General features: G+C 38.8%; 1 protein-coding gene across 4 annotated transcripts in view; it reads right to left on the reverse strand.

Annotated features, from left to right (window-relative positions):
* LOC108754192 (protein roadkill) overlaps positions 1-7905 on the reverse strand; it is a 113597-nt gene that overhangs the window by 79426 nt on the left and 26266 nt on the right. Inside the window, exon 1 of one of the 4 annotated variants that reach the window (XM_018496329.1) lies at positions 3428-3446. The exons of the other annotated variants lie outside the window; for them this stretch is intronic. The gene's annotated coding sequence lies outside the window, so the exon portion shown is untranslated. Of the gene's footprint in view, positions 1-3427; positions 3447-7905 lie in introns of those variants that run through there. 4 annotated transcript variants of the gene reach the window in all.

Consider the following 7905-nt stretch of genomic DNA (forward strand, 5'->3'; position numbering starts at 1 on the left):
AGAAAGATTGAAAAACGCTGAAGTAGACAACAGAATCTTGCTCTCAAAAATTCGATTGAATTTCAAGAGTTCTGTTACAAGGATGGATATTTGATGATGAAAATCGTAAAATTGCAATTACTTCTCTTTAGCAACACGACATTTCGCGCGGCATAATGATGTAACGAGGTTACAGGACAGGAAGTCGCTTATCTTTCGGCAAAGGGGACCGACAAAAAATGAATGTTCTCGATAGAGGCTTCGTAGTAGAACAATTTGCTGTCGAAAAGTCCGCCGTTAATACCGCTAGAAATAAAACACAATATCGCCATTTGTTTCACATAGCGGGTTTCTAAAGAGACACAGGCAGTTACCAACGACGCCGGCGTTAATCGCCAGTCCTTGACATATCGAAGTAAGAACCCGTATCAGAATGCACGCCTCCTCGAATATCGGGAAGCTCTGCTCGAGCGGCCGATCTTCTCTCCGCGTTCATCGAAGTAGAAGCGATTCTTCCTTCGCGCTTGCTATTCATAGAAATATTTACAAGACGTATCAGTGGAAATTGTTGGACTCACGCGTTAAAAAGCCTCACTTTTCATGCTTTCAACGAATAAATTATTTCTCGTAAACACTATACATCAAAATCATCGTACGTAATTTATATCTTCATAATTTTATGCATTACTATTTTTCTCTTATATGCAGAAGAGAGAAGAAGGGAGAGAGGAAAATAATAGATAATGAGAAAAAGTGGACTGTATAGTTAATCATAGAATCGATAAAGTTTTAAAATTTTTCTGAAGCTTTTTGATATAATAAAAAAAAAAAAAAAAAAAAAAAAAAAGAAAAGAGAGTATAGTAGATAAGAAAAAAGATATATGTATTAAGGAGGTTTCTTCAGTTTAAAAAAGTAGAGTGGAATCACGCGACTTTTCTTATCTTAACACGAAAACACAAAGAATGGCCCATCGCCTTCTAAAAAATAAATAATGAATAAAATTTAAGTAAAACAATAATTTGTTATTAAAAAATATTAACTTTATAATAAAAATAAATATTTATATTGAAAATACTGAAGAAAAATTATTTACAGTCATTATTTAAATTTAATTTAGATATTGATAATTCTGGCGATAACAATGTTGCCACGTTTTAATATATCATATTTAAAGAGAATTCATGGTATTTTTTATACTGTTACGAAAATGATACGGTAAAACTTCATTCTTTCCAAAATGTTCTTTAAACTTCTTCTAAATTTTTATATTTAGTTTACAATTAAATTACTTAAAACTCATTTTCTCATAAGAATTTAAGCTATTTTAGAAAATTATTTAAAGAAAACCATACGATCGAAAAATCTAAAAAAAAATTCAGGAATGTCTAGTCATTAATAGAGAAATTTATTCTTAATATTTGATCAAATTATGTGAAAGGACTGGAGAACCTCCTTAACATTATTAATTAACAGCAATTAATTAAAAATAATTTTATTAATACAATGTTAATAAAACAAATAACATTTAAAGAGCTTACTGCCACTGTTGGATTAATCCACATTTTATAAAAATAAAGAATAAATTTATTTTTCCCATCTTTAATTTTAGAGTTTATTTTCTCTGTTTTTATAAAATATGAATTAACTCGATTAATTCATCGTGACGGTAAACCTTCCATTTTATTTAAGTCGAAGCATGACATTTTGGTTTTATTAATATTGATATCAAATTAAGATCATTTTTAATTAGAACTAACTGTTGTTAGTTTTAATACCGTTAATATTTTTTTCATTCATATATAAAATGAGTATACCTTACATATTGCAGAAAAACGATCAAGTTGCATGTTTATGAAATAACGTAGTTTTATCCAAAATTTCGAAAAACATTCGAGTAGTGTCACAAAACGCTATCATATGTCATCGTAAATTACAATTCGCGCCCATCATACACTGCTTGTACGACCATTGTCAGATTTAACGATTCAGGCGGTTGAGGGTTACGCGTTGGGACTTCCGGGAAGACTTATGTGAAGGGAGAAAGTGAAGAGGATTATATCCGTGGGCTGGATGGGACGAAGTGAGGAGAAAGAGGACAAAGAGGAGGAGGAGGAGCAAAAGACGACGGAACAAAGAAAGACCGAACGAAGACGTAGAGGTCGTCGATTCGGTTTGATAGTGGTGATACTTAATGCTGGGCAGGGTAGAGAACGCATATACGACGTATGGATAAAACAGTCTGGAGGTGTGAGAGAGAGTGAGAGAGAAGCAGCAAGCAAGCAAGCAAACAAGCAAGTAAGCAAGCAGGCAGGCAGGCAGGCGCGTGCCACTTAACTCTACGTAAAACGCGGTCACAGCCTCGGCACGTCCGACTCGGCGGTTTGTACTCAGCTTCTATCGAAACCGCAGCCCATTGCGCGTTTCGAAAACCTTTTTTCGGCACTCACAAAACGAACAAGAGCGTCTCTCCTCCCGGGAGAAAAAAAAACGAAGACAGCCTTGCGTCTCTTTCCTAGGTGAACGAAAGGTGGCTAGAACGAGAGGATCTGACGGAAATCAGACAGTTAAATACATTTTGTTGGCACAAAATTTGACATTTTCAATGCAACACAAAAATTTCTTGTTTACACCGCGCTCTAACGTCTCATACACTGAATCTTAAGCCTTACTTAGATACCTAATACTTATACCATATGTATACCATCTTAAATTACATGCACGCAGTGACATAGAATAGACTGGTAACGTCTATTAAAAAACGACGAGGATTTATTTGTACATCCAACATCAGCAAGCTATCTGAAGACTCCACTGTTCAAGAAAGAAATTTTATTGTAGAAAATATTATTTACACGGAACAAAAGCTGAAAACTTCACTAGATTCAGCAAATCTACAGTCGTAATATACAGACAGTCGATTTTCTATGTTAAAATAGCAAAGTTGACAGCTGAATAACATTAGCGATTTGTTAAACCGTCATCATCAAATCGTCTTAGTTATCGATGATGAATTCGCGTAATAAGTTATATGTATGCTGTACCACCCAATTAATTTTAAATCTCTGTGTATATATATATATATATAATTTAATTTCTTAGAAGAATAGCTCACTTTCTATTAAGGTAACACTCTCGAACTGTAAGATGCCGAACCAGCTCTTCGTCCTCTCTCTCTCTCTCTCTCTGCCTCTGAATTATGAAGCAACAATCGATCATTTGAAATTAATCACCGTTCCGCGCGAGAGATTATAGACATTAAAATTCATGCGATTAAGCGTGGAATATTAGATAGCTCTGGGAGGAATGGAGGATACACTTATCGACGGCTCGACATCGAAAAGGGAGACGTGCCTATCACTACGTGGTAGAAGTCACGAGCGAACGGTAGGTCTTTTGCGCTGTTTTACGGGCCGGCGAGACGGCGGCTTGCCCCCGAAACCCTCATACCTCGATGCGCCGCCAGAGATATCTCCTTTTCCGCGGTTTTCTCTAATTGAACTAGTTTTCGAACTCGAGGCTTTTCGAGACGTACACTCGCGACGATGCGGATAACCTTCCGATCGGTCGGTCGGTCCTCTTTCTCCGGCTCTGGGGATTTTCTTTAATAACGATCGAAAGCGATGTTTAAAGGAGCGGAACAAGCAAACGCGAGCGTCGATGTCCTGGGTGCGTACGATCCTTAAGGAGGATCTCTAGGAATCTCTCCTTGCGTAATTTATTATTAATTAATTATTTATTACGTCGAAGAATCAACGAGAGTCCTCCTCCTTCTTCAGAGTCACTTTGAGACTCCCGCAGATTTCTCATCTGGACGCGAAGTGTGTCCTTGCGAATCGGCCCGGCGTGATTTTTCGCGACGCGGCGTCGAAGCGGCGAAAGTGTTCGCCGAAGTGAAAGCGGGGGCCAAAGCATCGCGACTAAGTAGAATATGGCGAAACAGGAACGCCGGCAACGACGGTACAGAAATCGGTAAGAGCTCGATAGGGGAGAAAGACATCGCGAATCCCCGGCGTATGTGTGTGTGTGTGTATAGACTTACGTCGACGTAACGCGTCCGCATAACGTCTCCGGGAATTACTTTCTCGCGATTGATTCGACGCCCGCGGTGTCGTAACTAGAAATATAGAAACAACAATCTTGCAGCGCGGACATTAGAACATTTGTAATCGAGACTCGAAGAGTTATCGGGTAATCCCATACCGCTTTCAATCAAAATCTAATTCTCTCTCTTTAGCCTATTAATACATTTTCATTTTAACAATATACTCCAATCTGTGCATTCTAGTTCGTTTTACATGTTGTAAATGTATGTATATATTCCGGACGCGGGTACAGAGAAAAATATAGTAATGTCAACTGTAAAGGCTGACAACTCGAAGCTTTATATGTAGAATTAGTGTGTAGAATATTGGATATAGTTGTGAAAGTGATATCTTTTTGTTATTTCAACTCAAGTAGCGGTAGTACTAATTCCTCTTCAAGGTATATTCTTATTGAAGAGTCCTCTCGTACTCCAATCAAAGTAATGACAGCTTTAATTCTCTGTCAAAAATTACTACTCTTCGAAAAAAAAAAAAAAAAAAACTATTGCACCACAATTGAAGATTAGAACCTAAATGATACAGTCTTGACTAACCAAGTGAAATTTTATCAAGTTAAAAAGTAAAACCAAAGTGGTACTGCTTTTGTTACTTAATTCTAACGATATGTATTATTCGTATAAAAGATTTGATTGTGTAATAACTGTAATTGGTGGCTGAAGACCATGGGTGGCCACAATTAGCAGGGTTGGCATTATTTTACCCACCCCAAAAAGAACCCAAGGGGTTGAGCTAACTAAATATTACGTGAAAAAAATATCGAGTCAATTTTATTTTTAAAAACTCCAAAAACCCAGTAGGTTGAGTTTTTTTTTTTTTAAAAAAAGCCTGGGTTTTTTCCAAATAAATCCCTGATAATTAGCAAAGTTCATCAAGTAATTTATACAATTGCAGCAACTACTAAAATAGTTCAAGTACATACATTAATTGCACATATGAAATTTCTATAATTACAGTTGCTATCGTTCTGTCTTTTTCCGAGTGTGTAAAATCTGACGAATCTCTACCTCTCTAATGCTAATTCTGAAGTAGCAACAGTACCGATATATCGCCACATCTTCGACATGAAGAGCGAAGCAGAGAAGTATTTTCTTTTGATGCTATTCAACAGATCGATACTTAATCTCCTGATGTAGCAACCCTCTGTCTCGATCCGCGCTCGATCGCGTCCTCGCGAAGTGGAATCGTGCATCGCGATGGATGGATCCCCTTCTTCTCGCTCGGCTTTTCATGTATCTTCTCGAAGACGAGACAGCGATGTCCTACATTCGGGACGCGGAGGCTCCCACCGCGTTGGCCTGCCCCTCTTTTCCACCGGTTTCTGGCCACGGTTATATTTAGTCGATATTTCATCCGTTTCGCGCCGAAGCCGGTCAAAGCTGATCATTGCGCCAATTCGAGGCGCGTTGAGTGAGCGAGGAATCTCGCGAACGCGCCCATCCCCGATCTATAGTCGATTAATTCTCTCACACTCTCTTGAATGCCAGAGAGGATTCGAGTGTAACGCAAACAGACATTAGCGACGAGCGATACGCATTAAAATCATTTGGAAATGACCATCCCTAGAAGGCATGTAGTCAGTTCGTGACTTCGACCGCCGAAATTGGAAACTGCGACGTTTCTTTGCTATAAATCGGATCATATGTTTGAATCTACCATAAGCTGTTACAATACAATTGACGTATTCGGTACTACGCTTTTAGTGATGTACGTACCCTTAGCGATACCGTTAGGCACTAAAACGTTACGGACCTTAGGACTGCTTTGTCTAAGACGTCATTCGAGAACCGTGGCCCGCTTTCGCGGCCTGAATAAAGAAAAATTGACTTTATCTGGCGAGAAGGATCGAGAGACGGGCTCCGCGACTCGGGACGAGAATGTATATGCCCCCGTATACGTGAGCTCGCGTTCGACACGGTTGGATTTATGCAACTATGTTAAGGATCACGCACGATGGAAGTGCCAGTTCGTCGCGCTTCCATCACGAGGAAGGAAACCGTCGTCACCGTTAAGTCGCGGCTCCGTAAAGTGGTACTTTACGTTACTTAAATACATTATTAGTTTTAAGTGTATATTACCTAGTACATTAAGTACATTAAATACGTATTACTCGGAGTACACCGTAAAGATTCTACTAGCGGCGTTGTAAATTAGCAAACATTCTGCCGGTCGCAATTAATTTCTATCGTTCATTCTCACTTCGTTAACCGTCAATTATTGATTTCATCAAAATACAAATAATAGGAAAAACCTATATTAACGCAAATAAGCGAAAAGGCCATGCTCGACTAAAGTGGATATCGATATCGAAGATAATATTTTTCGCGTGAATCTCAGAATTTTCAATTTAAGCAAAGTGCACGCCAATCGTTCGTTATTTGTCGATCTTGAAATACAAATCCTAAACTGTAGCTGGAGTACGTAATATCAATTTAATATCATAAATTACATTGATAAAGAGATTGAATAATATTGAATAATTAACGCTAACGAGCGCCCGTTTCAAAACGCCCGTAAATATATAATTGCGAAAAATATCATCTCAGTCAAGACTCGAACTTGAGAAAAAATTCTATACACGTGTACAACCGACAACGTCGGTGCTGTAATGATGCTGTGGCATAAATCCGGGGCGCAATTTCGTAATCTTGGTAGCAGAGCGGTAATTTGCGATGACTGTTCGCCTCCCATCATCTCCCAGTCACGCGGAATCTGTGCCACGTATTAGATACGTGCGTAAACCGACGCGAATCGAATCGGTCCTCCAAAAATCTCGACAGAGGATAGCGTCGGGGTATTATCGGGGGAAAGGAAAGGAGAAGGGGAGGGGGTGAAGTAGGTAGGCGCGAGGTAGGCAGGTTAAAGTAGGTAAATAGCCTGCCGGTGACCCGTCACCTGCGTTCTCGTTCTATAGAGAGCAATGTCTCACTTAGTGGGAGGAAAAACGACGGAAGATAACGCCCCACCACGAAAGAACGGATGGACGGACGTTCCGACACCGCCGCCGTCGGTCGTCCCGTTCTCGTTCCGGGCAGGAACGAGAGATCCCCGATCGAGCGTCCGTTGTCCATTATCGTGACGATGATCTAGCGAGGAAGGGAATCGCCGACGCGACAATCTATGCGCATAAATTGACCCCGTCGTCGTTCTTCTCTTATGGCGAGTGTGGCACATTTCGCTTCGGCCGATACGATCAGCCGTCGTGACTCGGAAATGTATCGCGGTTGCGTATTCCAGCGAAATCAAGAGAGCAATCACGTGTAATCGGCGATTGCGATAATTGTGACGGTTCAATGATCACATTTAATTAACATGATAAATTAATGATTTACTCGGGACAATTGGACTCTGAGAATTTGAAACGACTTTTTTTTTTTTTTTTTTTAGATACTTACAATCAGGAAAAAAGTCGTATCAGCAATTAGAAATTAGAGGACAAATAGCACTTCAACTTTATGTATTATAAAGTTCTAAATAAGTTGTATGAAATCAAGCATTATCGAGTATTATTTACAATGTTTCAGGTAAATAACTATATCAAAAATCTTTCTACCATCTACTATTACGAAAAGGAAATATTAGGAATCCGAAATACTTATTTTTTATGTAATAAATTAACAATGTATTTTAACAGGGCAATTAGCAGTCAGCGCCGCAATTTGAGTTGGGCTATGTGTTAAGTTTATCGCAGTTATTATTCTAATATAACGAGAAATATCCTATACTACTAATCTATGTCATATTCTAATAAAATCTGGACATTTCGGCTCTGCTTTGAGTCATCTTTAGCAGTAAGTTTAAATTTTCATTAAAAAAAATTTTTTT

The sequence above is a fragment of the Trachymyrmex septentrionalis genome, unplaced genomic scaffold (genome assembly GCF_001594115.1).
Source record: "Trachymyrmex septentrionalis isolate Tsep2-gDNA-1 unplaced genomic scaffold, Tsep1.0 scaffold78, whole genome shotgun sequence".
NCBI classification, from domain to species: Eukaryota; Metazoa; Arthropoda; class Insecta; order Hymenoptera; family Formicidae; genus Trachymyrmex; species Trachymyrmex septentrionalis.